Raw genomic sequence first — 17,224 nt, forward strand, 5'->3', positions numbered from 1 at the left:
GAGGCTGACGTGGCAGCAAACTAAATGCAAAAACTTGAAACAAGAACTTGAACAACAAAACACATAAACAGTTAACAAGGATCTGGCAAACACTGAAGACACTGAACAGAATAGAATATAAAGGGAAACTAATGACTAGAAACAAGATACAGCTGGGCAAGAAACATGAGGATCAGGTGTGAGTGGGCGGGGCTAGAGCACAGGCAGACAGGAGGAAGAAAACAGATGACAAGACAGAAAACTAGAATAAAACATTAACAAAGACACAAATCATATCCTCACAGAAAATCTAACTGCTCATTTTAAATCAATAATTTTACTACTTAAGTATGAAAAATTTCAGATGCTTTAATACTTTTACTCAAGTAATATTCCTAAAGGAGACTTTAACTTTTTACCAAAGTAATTTTTTGGTAAGATACTTGTACTTTTACTCAAGTATCACTTTGTGGTACTTTATACAACNGTACTTTTACTCAAGTATCACTTTGTGGTACTTTATACAACACTGCGGCTGATATAAACCACTTGTGAAGACTGCTGCTCTAAAACATACAACCATCCATTTCCTTCACCCACTTCTCCATTCAGGGTCACATGGATCTGGTGCTGATCTCCAATGAAAGGCAGGGGACACCTTGGACACATCGAACGTCCATCACGGGGACACATAGGACAGTCACACACTCACTCACAACMAGGGACACTTTAGATATCAATTAATCTAAGATGCATATTTTAGACTGTGGGAGTGAACTGGAGTACACGGGAAAAGCCAACGTGTGCACGGAGAGAACTCCACCCTGAAAGACCAGCAGGACAGGAGGTGATCTTACATCATCCTTGCTGAGAGGCGACAGCCGCCCGCTGTAAAAACACACCAAACAAAATCTGATGTCATGACTTCCCCTGCTGACTTTTAGACCATCAATCAACCTGCAGCCATGCTGCTGTATGCACACAACTGCAGCTTTGTTGTTCTAAAAAAAATCAGCATCATGTGGAAGGAGGTTTTTAAAAAATACCCCGTCCCAGCAACAAACAAATTTGACACAAGGTTATTTGGAAATCTTTTCCTTTACTACATTTATTGATTGGTATGATTCTTAAGAGGTTCACGTAATGACTGGAGGCATTTGCACATACAAGCTGCTCATGTTCCACCTCATGAGAATCATAAATATTTATTATGTTTAGCTTTAGTAGCTCTACTGTAATTTCTACTTTACATGTACATATAATCTGTCAGCAGGTGGCTTAAAACAAAAAAAAATGAGGATGAATTTGAGACTTTTAATAAGAAACTAGTTTCCACTGAGGAACAAAAGTATAAGGACTTTACAGATGGATAAACTATTAAAGGGATAGTTTAAACATTTTTATGTGGAGTTCTGAGGAAGGTTTATAAATAATTAGTATCTTACCTGTTGTAAATGTGTTTGAGTGACCCTAGTTTGGAGAAATAGTTTAATTTAAGAGGACAACTCACTGTCTTAAAACAGCTTCATTTTCCAAAAATTCTAACTGGTTCACGCAGATATTTTTTCATGAACATTTACCCTTCTCTCAATGTCTCGTTCCATTCTTGTCTACATAATTGCAGCTAGCTGTAGCACTTCTGTTGCAGCATGGGGCACTTCCAACCGGACGTTTCGGCTTTTCCTTTCGCAGGAGTCACCACTCTTCCTGATACAAACAATAAGAAAATAACTGTATAAGACTGCTGATGGTGTGAAGGGTGTTTAAGCTTTCAGATAAACCACTGTGAAGTTATAAGCTATCTAGTCAAAATTAAACTTTATTTCTAAAAAAACTGACAAAGAAAATCTATCTACAGCAGGCAAAATACTGTTTATAACTATTCCATTGAATCCAAACTGATGACTTTATTTAATGAGAACAAATGTCACCTTGGAGCCTCAAAAATATTTCCTCTGTGACCCGCTCAGATCAGAATCTTGGTTTGTTGAATAAAAACACTGTTTCAATGTTTTCTGTTTTAGATTAAAAACTTCCCCAAGTGTCCATTTCAAACATACTGATGTGAGAGTTGGTGACGCAAGTAATCGTGAGTGGGAGCTTTACATAAGACCTTGATTTTCAATAGTATTTCCTGTTTGTCACAAACAAATCACAGTAAAGTGCCATGAACGTGAGATATTCTTCACCACATACAGGTGCTGGTCATAAAATCAGAATATCATGAAAAACACGATTTATTTTAGTAATTCCATTCAAAAAGTGAAACTTTTATGTTCATTCCTTACACACAGACTGATTTATTTCAAGTCTGTATTTCATTTAATTTTGATGATTATAACTAACAACTAATGAAAACCCCAAATTCTGTATCTCAGAAAATTTGAATATTTTGAATATTGAAGACACCTAGCCATTTGAAATGTATAAGTCTGTGCGTAATGAATGAATATAATATACAAGTTTCCCCTTTTTAAATGGAATTAGTGAAATAAATCAACTTTTTTATTATATTCAAATTTTATGACCAGCACCTGTATAGGTACAAGTTAAAACGAGACATTTTCTCCAAGGCTGCAGGAGGTCACACTGTTAGAGTTGTGCAATTAAACTAACATTAAGATTAGTTTTTTTATCTACAGTCGTGCTGTTTATATTGTGCAGTGAGATATATTTTTCGAAAAGATACAAGTGTTTCGTAAAATGAGTTCAGTTTTTTTTCTCAAAGCATAATTTGTTTGACAACTACATTCAGCTCTCTACACGCTGTAGTGTTTCTTTATGTGTGAACCCTGAACTTGTGACAGAAATGAAAAGCAGATTAATATTCAAAGAGTTTCACATTTCTAAACATGGAAATATAAAGTAAGAATTCAATTCAGTGACTCTTCATTAGCAGAAGAAAAAGCCATATACTGTATWTTAATGCATTGGTGGTATTCTCACAGAGCTTTTATCTGAGCATGAACTGGTCAGTGCAGCAAAGACTCCCAGCATTATATATAACTCTATGTTTTTAAAGGTTCCAAATGTTTTTTTTTATATAACATAAAAGTTAACAAAAAATATTCAAGGCTAAGAAGGCTGTTAGCTTTCTGTAAAGCTAGGACTGGGCTGCGACTGTGGCAAACAGCATTAAAGAGAGAGTCTCCAAAATGTTTCAAAACATTCACAAGGTTCTGATTTTCKTCATAAAATGAGATCTCTACCTCCCCAACACAACAGTGCACCCACATAACCAGAGCTGAGGAGGCAGTGACTTTAAGTCACTGGGAAGTTTACAAATATAACACCTATCACAGATAAAACACAAAAGTTCAGGATTTCCTCACAATGAAAGATTTTACATCGCTGAAAATCAATGTAAACCCAATTCAAGGTCAGTGGTAAGTACCTAAAATAAATAATTAATAAAAGTAAAAATACCTTAATAGAAAATGACTTTGGTTAAAAAATGATTTCACTGATAAGAAAAGTAATTAAGCAAACAACATAAAACTGCTCACAGTAATCAAAAAAGTAAAAGTATTTTTCCACATACTCTAAGAAGTCATTAAGCACACATCTATTTAGGGCAATACAAGTAGACGTAYTGACAACAAAACCATCCAACCTGTCGACACACAGACAGCTCACAACACAACAGCTTTGTTCAAACTTTTTGTTTTTTAAACARAACAAGCTTTCATCAGTTATGAGAACAAATCAGACCAACTTCAGAAGCACAAACACAATCATTTAACGACAAGTCTTTGTGGGAAAACTAAGTCTGAACAGAGCAGAAAARACTCTAAAGGGAACTTCAACCCTTCGCCTGTCTGTACCCAGCACCACACACTGCCCAGACATGTAGGTAGACCAAAAACCCTGAGTACAAAGTGACCGCAACAAGAACAAAGTGGCAAAGAAACAAAACTATCATTTCTAAAACCCACAGCAGCYAAGACAGATAAAAATAAATGGTTTCATTCACTAGTGATGAATACTCACATTAAAACTTCAAAACAACATCTCTGCCTGTTTAAATGAACTTTAGAATAATTTATTCCTTTTCTCCAAAGGGTTTTAAGGTGACTGCTGTCCTTAGTAGGCCTCCTGTGTTTCAATGTTTTTGTGCAGCTTTTATAACAGAAAAAGTTTCTCTCAGCCTTTCAGCTCCTCTCATTCCAGCATATCATTCAGCATAACTTTGCAGCTGCTAATGAAGGGTTATAAAACCTTTAAATGTTAGATAGCCTTTAAAAAATAAAAAAACAAATATTTATCAAGTGGTCATTATGAAAAAAAAAAGCCATCAGTTAATTTCCCAATTAGTTCATGTCCACTTGTTGCAGTTTTCAGTGTAGCTGAACACAGTGTACCAWCTCAGTGATGGCTCTTATGTAAATCACTCAGAGGACTTTTAAACAAACTCTAACCAAGTCTAAAGGAAGCACCAACTGGTTATATACAGTATATTTGATTGGCTGATCAAAGTATCTGGAGTGACACTGTGTTCTGTTTAAATGGTCAAAGCCTTCTGAGACYGACAGAAAATACCTGAAGTTTGTTTTAAACTCCATCCGAAGCCACAAAATCAGCTCTCAATGTCATAGATTATGTTCACACTGCAGGAAAATATGACCCAAGTTCTTTTTTTTTCTGACAGTCTGAACGTGACATATCCGATTTTTGCTAATTTGATCCATATCTTTTCAACATGTGATACTGAACCAGATGCATACTGTATCTGAAGTTTTTCAAAGCGACCACAGTCTGAACGAGCATCAGTTTGGTTGGGTATACGGATCTATCCAATTAATAATAATGAAACTAACCTGGAGTTGTGCATTAAGTCCAGTCGCTTRGTCTTTGTCCTTTTAATTTTCCAWGTCATGAATGACTGAGAATCCCCAACAATATATGAAAGTAACTTTGTAGAGTTGTATCGATAGTAAGGTTGTGGATTAAATACGTTAGTTAGTTTCAGTATTTGTACGCGTCGCATGTGATGGCACGTCATTTTCTGAGCAACACCATAGAGTTCACATTGGACTCTGGTGGAGGTTGGTTGCATTAAAAATATAACATCATATTTCAGTCTTCAGTGTACGTAGCAATAGTTGCATGACGAAAATTGCATRGTTTTGTTCTCAGAGTAACATCACCAGTCCCTTCTTGACACAAAACCCAGGACAAACGTTTTCTTACWGCAGTATTGTGTGATTGGCCAGGGGTTCCTGGGCATTTGTTTATGTGGAATGGCATCATTTTGCTTCCAGAAGCCGGCAGTTTTGCATCCAAACACCATGGATAGTTTGGATGAGAAGTTGTTTGAGGCTGTCACAAAYTACGTCCATCTATAAAACTCTTCCAGATAGACAAGTGGTCAAACACTCCTGAATGTAGAGAGCACAGACACTGTGCATGGAGGAGTRCGTCTGCCCAAAAGTGCGCTCAGATTTGTGGCCCAACAGCCCAGGTGGGTGGAAACCTGTGCTGTGTGTAGTGGGAGGGGTTTCCCACATGACCAYGAGATGAGTGTAGGAGGTTTTTACCCTGAAAAAAGATTATCCTTTGAGACCACATGCAAAAATACTACCCTCACCACTATGTAACAATATTATATGTAACATGTGGGGTGCCGTTTGTAAAGCTACCCAAACGGCACACCGTAGTAACACAATCAAATAACCTTAAACTGAATCAGGATACTTTAACTGCGCTTCCATGTTCTTCACAGCACTTTTAGCTTGATGTTCAGATGTTCCCTTCCTAATCTGCCCTGCTGAGTAACCTAGATTAGACACAGAGGCCTAAATTGAATAATGTGCCACCCCAGACCAAAGTCACTGTCATTCTTTACAAACAGCAATCCATTCCCATCTCTGACAGAGGAAACTGTGTCTGCCAACACTGTAAGAAATAGAGAGCAAAAAGCATTTAGTTCTGTTTGAAGAGTTTTGCTCACAAATTGACATAAAATTGAGATGCAAACCCCTTTTTCTCCTGGTTTCAGTTAAACGGTTTGCTAGTTTACCAAAACAGATAGCAGAGAACAACAARGGATTTCTCTGCAGAACAAAAACTGTGACTAGTTGCTGTAGAAACTGCCATCGCCAAACCCTTCAAATGAATGCTGCAAACTGTTAACTGAATATTTATAACCCTGTGGTGGTTTTATACTGGCTCATTGTCGAAAACCAGCAGCAATTACAGGACAACTGGAAATATTTTCACGTCCTTTGATATTACGTTCGCCTTGGAAGGGTTTTGGTTTAAAGAGCGCATGCTGATCCCATCTTTCCCACACTGCCAGATAAACAACACTCATAAAACAGGAGCTTCTGCTGCACAGGATGGCGGGAAGTTTACTATAAATGTCTGGATAAATCCACAAAAGGCAGCGTTGGCGCCGCTTCGCTAATGAAATCCYCTAATGGCTGCTCAAAAAGTCACACAAAGAAGTTGAGGTGAGCCTTAATTTACATGTAGATTAAGTTAATGAGTATATATTGCCAGAACGAGAGAATTTACAACAAGAATACAAGAAAAAAATGTTGTGAGTGGAAATTGGCTAAAAACAGGATTGTAGGGATGTAATTTCAAGGACATTTAAAAAAAAGAGAGACATTTTGTGACAAACTGCCTCTCTCTTGATTCGCAGCCAGTTTACTAACACACTGATCCAATGAACTTCATTTCTGTAAGCAGTGGCTCAGCGTGCTGTTTACCCTGCAAATGTCTAACTAATTATTTTGTGGTCATGCCCGTAGACAGAAGCTGTCCAGCTCAGTGCAGGCCTGTGGCAGGCGGACCAGCACCAAAGGTCACAACAGTTCCAGAAACCCCTCTCACGTCTCCCTCCTCTTTAAAAAGGCCTCCACTGGAAAACAGACGGGCTGTGGTTTTACTCGAACTGCTGCAAATATCTTTCATTTACACAGCAAAAGAAAAAATCAAAGAATACTAAATGCATTTCAAGATTGTAGGAAATAAAAATCATTTGAAACTGGTGTGCACTCAAATGTGTTTTTGCAGGAAGTTGACTGAAAAGACAGCTTTCCAGATCGCATCATTTATTGCTTTTAAAATATGACAGCAGAAAGAAAATTCAAGTGTCAAAAATCATAATATAGTTTTTTTTCACTGTTACTCAAACATAACCCCTATTATCTTCCATTAACCAGATCCATRAGATGTGGATCTGTCATTTAAACACATTCTTGGGCAAACAGAATATTATTTGTAGTCTTTTAATTTCTGAAATGTTTCCCTCCTCTCTATGATAATGGCCTGCCCATGACATTCGAGAGTCTCTTAAAACTACCATAGTAGATAAAGTGTTTGTGCGTGAACCTCTGTGGAACAATCAGAATCAGAAAACTTTTCAAAAGCCAAACGGGTACAAAGTGTTTGAGTGCTTCGTGGTAGTTGACAATAAAAAGACTGGTTTCTATGGTTTCCAAGGTAATATGGCATTTTTTCACTCCATTTGAGAAAAAAATGTTTGATAAGGCTGAAAAACAATAAAAAGTGACATTTGTTTGGCTGCATTAGTCAATCCYGGACTCTGTGAAGGATGTTAGGCTGATAAAATACTAACTATTGATAAATACATAGTGTTATCCAAATTATGTTTTTTATTATGTTCCTAATGCAAATGACAGTCAGCATTATTGGAAAAAAAACTTCAAAATTGTTACAACCAAGTTTCAAAACATTTTATAGGTTGTTAAKTGAAAAMATTTGTTGAATTTGCAGCAGTAGGKTCATATTTACAGAAATCAGAAACATCTGAACAGGTCAAGTTGAATTTTAACACAGGATCCARTGAACTGGTGAGATTTTAGAGTTTCTGGATGAGGGCCACACCATGAGTTTCTCTGTTTTTGTGCCTGTAGCAGCTGYTGATGCAGAGGTATTCCTCACAACYTGAGACATTGTCATGCATGAAGATGATTTTAGTCTTCGTGTATTTCTGGGCCCACTGCAGCTGTTTCTGTTTGGGATCACTGGTTAGGGGTGATCAAATAGAAGCATAACTGCAAGTCTCTGGAGGATCCTACACCTTGATGTTTGTGGGAAATAACTACAGYTTTCATACCTGGTCTAAGACATGCAAGTATTTCACCCTTTACACAACATAGGGATCCTTTCATTCCCATATTGCTTAAAATTTTTGGTCCATTTATTAATGTGGAACATCCTTCTTCAATTTTTTCTTTAACTGGGCTCACCTGCAGTAATCATCACGTCTGAGATTGATTTCAGASATCCAAAGTGCCCTGAGATACAATACCATGAGTTTATTTGAGGAAAAAAAATGTTTTATGACTAAAAAACAATTTGCACAAAAATTTGGAGAGAGGTGTATATGCCTGTTTTATATTAGTCTCTGGGCCCACACTCAGTAACACTGATGCCATTCATTTTATTGATTTATGCTCGAGTTGATACTTTAACTTCTATTTTGTACTTTAATATACAAGGTTATTTTATTTTGTTTGTGCGATACTGTAAAAGTTGACAGCTAAAAATAAAARGAACTAAAATAAAATAGTTGATTCTGATATTTGTAGTGAAAGCAATTGTTTGAAARAACTAGTCATTAGTGGCAGCTGAACTTATTCTGACACATTTTTTTACTCATGTATTTACACTTTACTACTGCAGTAATGACACTGAAGGATTCTTGGAATGACTTATCCTACAATTCACAAATTGAGTCAARGATGGGTACAGCTGCTTTTTGCCAAAATCATGAGCCGTTTTAATCCTGATTCACAGTCCACCTTCAGCCTGTTCTGACAGGTTTCCACCTACTGCCCAGCACACACACTGCAAGACATCAATTTTTCAGCTGTAATAGCAACAATGGGCGTGGAGAAGGCTGTCATTCCACTAARGACTGTGCTGTCATGAATATAATGGTTGATGCTGTTGTGCTTTTATACACAGGAAGTCCACGTATTCCCGGCGTGATCGAGAAAGGCCGCCAGCAGCCGCTCGCTGAGCCGAAACGACATCACGTCCCCCCGGTTGCTCTGCAGCAACACTGAGCAGCGTGTGATGGGAAAAGGAAAAAAAAGAGACAAAGCAAAATGAGGGCAGGGTTTGAAGCTTTAATGATGCAGATGTGAGAGCCAGCTGATCTCGCTGCTGTAAAATCTTTCACACATCATCTTCTCTCCGCGCTCTGAAACGCTTCCGACGTGACGCGCCGAAGCCGATCTGTCAAAGATCAGGACGAAATGATCCGCCCATCAGTCGATAACATCAATACATCAAACGTCAGCGAGTAATGTTGCCCTGCTTTCACAGCCGACTGAAACGAGCACTTATGATTTAAGACAGGCTTATCACTGGCAGCAACAACACGAGCCTCTGATCTGCTACAGGTTGCCAAGTAAGGCACTCTTACAGTGAGCTGGTCATTACTGAAAGTAAGCCTGAAGGCTAAATGCAATTATAAATGGCTGCCTACACATTATCCTACCCATTTCATTGCTGCTCACCAAAGACATTAATCGTCTGCTGCTGGACACTGTTTTTAAACATTTATTTTAGTTGTATGAAGCAAATAGAAAACTCAAAAATGCATTTAAARGGTTCAACTACTGCCTGAAACTCACACATAAATCAGCTTTCTTCTCTAAAGCCAAATAGTAATTTGGGARTTACATTTATAACAATCTAAYCTGACAATATGCRATCAGCGTGACATTTAAACTGGATAAGAAGACAGATATGCAGTGTAGGGGGACAAAGGCCTAAAAAAAACTAAGAGTTGTACAAAGTTTGGTTGTCACATGTGTTTTAAGTTAGTTTTCAAGAGAAATTTTTAGGCTCAGGTACAATGGAAGTCAATAAGAGTTTAGAGTTTAAAGGAAACCATAAAGGGCCTGGCATACTCGACCTGAAGCCMATCGGTCACTGTGGTTGTGGGACGTTCGGTTTCACACACCTTTCATAGTCCGTGAGACAAACTACACAGAGTTCCTGGGAAACCCCTCATACTGGTGTACACGTCACATCGTGAGTATTTTATACCACTGGAACCTCCACTCCGATATCCACTGTTTGGCCACAAATTGGTTATGGGTAGAGCGCCACACATTTCACCGGATGTTTTTCTGCATGTAAAATGTCTGTACCATCTCCATTCAGGAGTTTTTGGCCATTTGACCACCTCTCTAAGTGTCTGGAAGAGTCATGTAGATGAACGTACTTTCTAACTGCCTCAGACAACTGCTCCTCGAAACTATCCATGTTGTTTCGAAACACAACAGTCGACTTCTGGAAACGGTAGTTGAAGCAAAATTACACCATTGTTGTTTGACCCCACATCCAAAKATTTCTAAKCAATCACACYATACTCAATGTATTCACTTTTYYGGCYGCTGTAGAGGAGTGGTTAGGGGAGTCATCCCAGAAGGTCGCCGGTTCGATCCCCCGTTCCAGCCATTTCAGTTGTTGTGTTCTTGGGCAAGACACTTCACCCGCCTTGCCTACTGGTGGTGGTCCGAGTTGGTGCTGGTGGATGGCAGCCTTGCTTCTGTGCCCCAGGGCAGCTGTGGCTACAATGTAGCTTACAGTGTGTGAATGTGAGTGTGCATGGGCGAATGTAAGTGTAAAGAMCTTTGAGGTCCAGAGAGACTTGTTCAGTCKAWTTARCATTTGAGAAAAWGTGCTCCACAGACAAAATTACACAATTTTTGTCACGCAACTGCAACAATGCAAGCRGATTTGGARGGAACGTGCAGTAGGCTTTAGTCCTACAACAGTGAGAAACACTAAAAGACTTACGTTCTGATGTCTAAACTGTTTCAAAAGTATAAAGACGGTTTAAATTACAGAGTTTGCAAAAATCTTTGAAAAAATTATACTGCTAAAAAGTTAGTTCACTGTCTTTGCAACCTTAAAGGGGCTATATCATGTAAAATCAACTTTTTTTAGTTTTATATCATGTTATAATGTTATCCTCTCATTAAAAACATGCTCAGAGTCTTGCTTTGACTCATTCATGCATGTTTGAGGAATCCTGTAGTGTCCTTAGTCATCCAGTCAGGTGAGCAAAAGCGACCGGTTGGGACTAGAACCACCTTTTGGGACCAGCTCCGCCTCTGGGCTGTGTCTGCAAGCTGAGCTTCCTCATCACGGAGCACACCTGCCCACCCCATACCCCACACACCCCGCCCATGACTCCTGCAGGCTCTCGGCAGTAACAAAGCAAATAACGGGTGAAACTGGAAGTGAAACTGAAACTGTCTGCTGAGCTCCTAACACTACTTCTCACTCAGGGAAGCTCTTTTCTGATTCAAAATACCTTTGAGGAAATGTATCTTCAGATGCCAAGTAAACTGCATCATAGCCCCCCCACCCCCACCCCCCGCGCGTGCTGAAATGGGCGGGACAGAAGCGAAAGGAGGTTCTTAAAGAGACAGAGGCCAATTTCAAGGCGTTTAGAAGAGGAAGTGATGAGAAGATAAGTTTATTTTCTATTTAAACATAAAAACAGCATTTTAATAACAACTAAAGGTGACATAGATACTTTYTTATGGTATAGTATTTAAAAATATGCCTGAAAAACACATAATATTGCCCCTTTAAAGTGAATATTCTGTTGTATAATACTAAAGAAACCTAAAATTTAAATTGTGACCATGTAAAGTTGATATCAAAATGTTAGTTTCATCACAATTTTTTACTTYTCTCTCAAAAAGGTTTGGGTTTTCTCACAAGTTTTGCCCAAATTCCATTGTTATGTTACTGAAAATATTCCCCTCTTGGGAATTTTGTCTATATTGGATAATTTACTGCTCAAGCTGTCTGTTTTGATGTATTTTTTGTGTTTTCCCAAAGCTGCAGGAGGAGTGAATCCAAATTTGTGATGGAAACAAAAGAGTAACAGATGCAAGGCTTCGATGCATTTACACCCTCTACTAACAAGACAGCTCAGAATTCCATGGTTACACCCATTTACAGTATTCCCTGCTCCATTTGGCTACATCTAATAAAAACAGAACACCGTCCATCTCAGACAGGAAATAAAGTTTTCGTTTTTCAGATGATGTTTTGAGCAATAATTAAAGCTCACTTCAAATCAACAGATGCAACACAAAGATCCGTACGCTACAAAGACTCGGTGCCACATCACATTGWGCCTGCTCTGTCTTCAAATGAATGAGAGGGCCTCACGATTCAATCACCATGTTAATGTCTGTGCTTCTAATAGAGCTGGAAGAGGGCTGCATTGTGCCCGGGCCGCTCGTGCAATTCGCGAATCTCAATCGCTCACATCTATTGATGTACGATGAAGAAAATGCAAATCAGCTGAGCAACACTCAGCAGCATCAGCAGCACCGAAGGATTTTTCTGCCTTTTTTTTCCTACGTCTTTCTAGGTGAGAGGAAGTCACAAGACTGAGAGATGTAATCAGCGAGGCCATTCAACAACGGCTGCCGTGATTACTGCCAGACGTGGGCCTCGCTGCCAGCGAGTCAGAGGGCAGCCAAGTCCAAGAATATACCTCGTCCAACATTCACGAGATGAATTCCCCGGGAGATGCCATCTGTTTGTCTATCGCCCGGGTGCCATGTGCACAGGTTAGATCAAGCTCCTGCAGGAGGGACGTCTCAAGCCTCTGCAGCTCCTTCCTCACAGGAGTCCTGCTTCCGCTTCCAAAACCTTCTTCAGTGAGCAGAAGGGTTGGTCAGGAGACTAGAGCGGCTGGRGGTCACGGTTCTCTTCACAGTCAGATTCGAATGCAGAGCAGCTCAGCTTTACATTGAGCCCCACACAGAATCAGGCGGGTTCGTTTGGCGGCAATAACAGAAGCGAACCCCTCGGCTGAGCCGCTCTGCTCGGAAGCGAGACGTTTCTCCATTTTCTGTTTGGATTTGCTTCACGTTGTGTTGATTTCAGCTGTTTTACCACCTTAATGACAATTTAATGGGCAGGAATGGCAGGGGGTGCTGTTGCAGGCACAATATGTGCAGTGATTCTGTCCACAAGTCTTTATCAGATAAGTAAATGAAAACATAGCAGGGTGGGGTTTATCTGAACTCACCTGATCAACTTTACACTCCTGGTTTCATCCCCAGGGGTAGAATGGTTAGGGGGATGTATAACATGCAGCCTGTGTAGCACTGTTTAACAGCTATAGTTGCAACTACAATGCAGTCATTTTAATTATTCTTTTAAATAAACAAAGATTAAATGTAAAAAAACTGGATATTTTCATTTGATAACATACAGTTTTTGTGTTTTGCATGTAAATGTGCACCAAATCCCCCAAAGCTTTCATGTTGTCTTCCCTTTTCTGAATGAATCTTTCAGCACACCGGGCCTTTCTAACCCGCACCCAGAGCTCATATCATCAATAAAACCTGCATCTTTGGTCATTTTGCACAGAAAGAGACGATTGCATTGTGCCACACAGACCTAATTGTGTCCTGAGCCACAAAGCAGGAGAAATAATAATATAAACACAGATCCTTGTGTTGCAGCGCGCTAAAAACACACAGGATGTGATGATGATTCTTATTTGTCTTCCTCGCATCGGAGGATGAGGAGCATGTTGGCAGGAGCTCATCAATCAGCGCTCACCTACCGATGGATGGTGTTCGGCTTCTCGATGCAAACAGAAGTCCATCAGATTCTGGCCGCTCCTCCTCTACGTGTGTTTTATCCGCACGGGTCCGCTTGTGTCCTCCAGAACCAGAACCAGGTTTGCTCACGGTCTCGCCTCGCTGTATTCCCATATGTGGACGCCACCGCAATTATGAATGCTCCAGTTGATGGGTGCCTGGATGTGGGGCTGAGTGATCATGCGCTCTCCCTCCCTCCTCCTGTCTGCTCTCTGTTACTGCTCCCTCTGCCCGATTATCTCCCCGCTGCGGCACTGGGCTACATGGAAATAAAGACAGGAAGAAAGCAAAAAGGAGATGGGGTGGGGTGGGGGGATAAAGAAAAACAGCYTCGGACTCGTCGCCTGGTCCAACTTGTGCGGTTCCTGATGGGGAATTAGTCACCGGAGCGCTCCGTGCTCAGCCGCGCATCTCTGCAGAACGCGCTGCCTCTCGGCTGCGATTTGCACTGAATAAATTGGCCCAGAGACGCGGAAACGTGTTTTATTCTCTGAAAATAAAAAAAAAAGGAGATAGAGAAAAAAACCTCTCCAATGTGCGGGCTGAGACTGACAAATGGAGGAGAGGAAAAAGAGAAGAATAAGGAAGCTGGAGTACATTTTCCCTTTGAATAACAGCGAATCATCACGCAAAATTATCTATCTATCTATCTATCTATCTATCTATCTATCTATCTATCTATCTATCTATCTATCTTCTGAAAAGTTGTGTTTTAAATGTCAATTAAAGCCGAATGCAATTATTTTTAAATCTCTTATTTTATTCACAATAAGACAAGCTGTTTTAAAGGATGCAGTGATATGTTTAGCATCGTCTTTCTTTCTGAAAAAGATGCTCTAAAACCTGTGTGATGGTGCCTTTCCAGATGTGTAATCCGCCCAATGCCAGAGGCATTAATGCACCCCCATACCATRAGAGATGCAGGCTTTTYAACTGAGCACTACTGTTGGATGGTTGATCATCATCATCATCAGTCTCTTWGTATAGTGCCGTGGGGCAGAACAAACATCATTAACCAACTACCTCCACCTGGTTTAACTGGTTTAATGTTCAGCTATGTGAGGGTTCCAGTCCCTGGTTCTCCTGTCACTCATCATCTCTCCACAGTCATGAMCTTCACATYCTCTCAATCACCACAGCTGATGAGCAGTAAGCCAGACCACATGCTGACACTTGAGCATGATTTTAGCCATATAAGTTACCTTAAAGACAAATACTAATCTTGAGTCTGAGATTTAATACATATAACCAGTTTTCATTCATGTTTTTTCCCAGACACCTACCATAAGCCCAGCCTCGAGTACCTACCTGTGAGTTTTGTTCTTCTCAAGCTGAAGAGATAAATTTGAACATCTGACCTTGTCTGKTGTCTCTGACATCAACTAAGAAAAAGGCTCATCTTTGAGATATCAGCCTACGACGTCTTGGAAACACTGGAATCCTCCAAGCCTGAAGGAGAAAAAAACATCACCGTAAGCTAACCACTACAGTCTGTGGATATTAAGATTGTCAAATGATTACAAGATACTTACCCTACCTTCCTCTCTGCAGATCCTCAAGCTTCCCTTCCTTCATAATAAASCTTCTGACCGGTTTTACTTCATCAGTACCTCCTTTTGGTTCTTGGAAAACCACACTCTGTTTACAGAAACACTGAGAAAATGACAAGAATAGCATTTCAGGCCATGGAAAGCATCAGCCCTTAACATAGGCAGTATAGGCAAATGCTATGGGTGCTGACCATCTATGGGGCGCCAGAGATGGGGGATGAAAATTGTATTTTATAACCTTTTTATCCAAGTATGTTTGGTTTGGCCTGTAGAATAATCACAGGTTCCTCAGGTTTATAAAGGTAACTTGGTCTGTAGGTTTCTCAACTGCTTTGTTACTACATGAGGTGTTATAGGGTGCAGAAGATATTTCATGATAAAAGTGATAACTACTGGTGCTCAGTGTGAATAGAAAACTAAATAAGGATAATGGAAGTTTCAGAGTAGATCTCAAGTGGACATTTTACTAAATCTTCTGAGGCATATACCCCTGGATGACCCCTAGAGAATCAGGTGGGCAAACCACTTTAATTTTCTTTTCTTATTCTGCATTAGGAAGGAGTTATAATCCCCAAAATGTGATTGTTACTCTCCTCTTTAGTATGTGGGGCATGGGATCAGCAACAGGTTTGCAATTTCTACAAAAAAGCTAATTTTTGAGACTAAACAGAACCCAGAGGCTTTAGTATAATTCTTAGCTTCAATGAAATTTTCACTGACTGGCAGCTATAAAAACAAATCTAAGGCCTTCATGGTTTCTTATTCTCAGATGTGTTCATTAAAAAAGCATAAAATGTCTATGATTTATTTTAGTGGTAAACAATTATTGAAACACCTAATAACAGGAACTTAAAAAGGCAAGGGGCTTGTAACACTTAACACATGACTAACTCTCAGTTTGGTTTTTCTCATTGTGATGCTTATTGTTTGTGAAATGTGGATTTTTTTATCATTACAATCTTAATATACCCAATTCGACTTGTGCAAACGCCTTGTGATCTGCTGACAGCTGAGAGGCCTGGTTTGTTGTTGTCAGTGCGCTCATGAAAGAAGCGTGCCGCCGGCGAACAGTGTCGAGCTGAAAGTGCTCCCCAAATGAGAACAAACGCTGAGCTGAGCAGACGCAGGTTATCAACGAGTTAGTCATCGATGAGCTCAATCAGGGAGCTTGTTTTTTTGTGGATCCTAACCTGGATTTTGGACTCTTTCTTTCATTAACCTGTCTGTGTTTGTGTGTGTGTGTGTGTGTGTTCCTCAGATCTACAGCGGCTGTGTTGTGCCGGCTAATGTCAACAACCTTGTTTGAGTCTGTGACTGGGTGTCAGCAGCTCATGTTGGTTTACAGTAGCTTGCACATTTTCAGACGTGTTAATTAAATGTGCCTGCCTGGTGATAGTTTACAGACTCACCCRGTGGCTGACTGAAAGCTCAGGCAGACTGTGTCGCTGTCCTTGTCTGTCTGGATCTTTTTCTAGCCACACATTCAAATCTGTGACTCTCAGTCTATCTTTTGTAATTCAAAATGTTTTTTTTTCACTGACCTGACTGTGTCAAAAATGTAGATTTATTAAGAACTCYTGCTGAAACTTTTGCATTTATAAAGCTTAGTTTCTTCAATATAAAACTTGGAGCCAGAACAGAAACAGATTAGTTGAATGTTTTTACTGGATAAAATTAAGTGATTATACATTAATGCACAGTATTGGTGTTTTGAAGTGGGGTTCTTCAGAAAGGTTATGAACAATTYACATCTTACCTGTTGTAGATAGCTCTTTCAATGAATCAATGTTCAAAGAGAAAGTATAAGGTATTGTTTAAACCAAAAACAGACACTCCAAAAACAATATTTTCTTTGAATATTTTACAGATATTGTAATAAAAGTGACATTGTTTCCAGAATTGTCCTCATCTAAATAAAACCACAGAAAACCACTTTTCTGTTGTTAGTGACATTAGAGCAGGGGTGTCAAACACATTTTCACCGAGGGCCYCTTGAGTATTATGGTGGCCCTCAGAGGGCCAGTTGTAATTAAGTTTGACGTTTCATGTTTAACTTCGATTAAC

At 39.6% G+C, this 17,224-nt stretch overlaps 1 protein-coding gene across 2 annotated transcripts in view; it reads right to left on the reverse strand.

The window, feature by feature from the left end:
• Positions 1–14,108, reverse strand: part of flrt1a (fibronectin leucine rich transmembrane protein 1a) — a 63,387-nt gene extending 49,279 nt beyond the window's left edge. Inside the window, exon 1 of one of the 2 annotated variants that reach the window (XM_014016452.1) lies at positions 13,574–14,108. The gene's annotated coding sequence lies outside the window, so the exon portion shown is untranslated. Of the gene's footprint in view, positions 1–13,569 lie in introns of both variants that reach the window. The other variant, XM_014016453.1, reaches the window with a different exon arrangement.
• Positions 14,109–17,224: the final 3,116 nt, after the last annotated feature.

The sequence above is a fragment of the Austrofundulus limnaeus genome, unplaced genomic scaffold (genome assembly GCF_001266775.1).
Source record: "Austrofundulus limnaeus strain Quisiro unplaced genomic scaffold, Austrofundulus_limnaeus-1.0 Scaffold145, whole genome shotgun sequence".
Taxonomy (NCBI): Eukaryota; Metazoa; Chordata; class Actinopteri; order Cyprinodontiformes; family Rivulidae; genus Austrofundulus; species Austrofundulus limnaeus.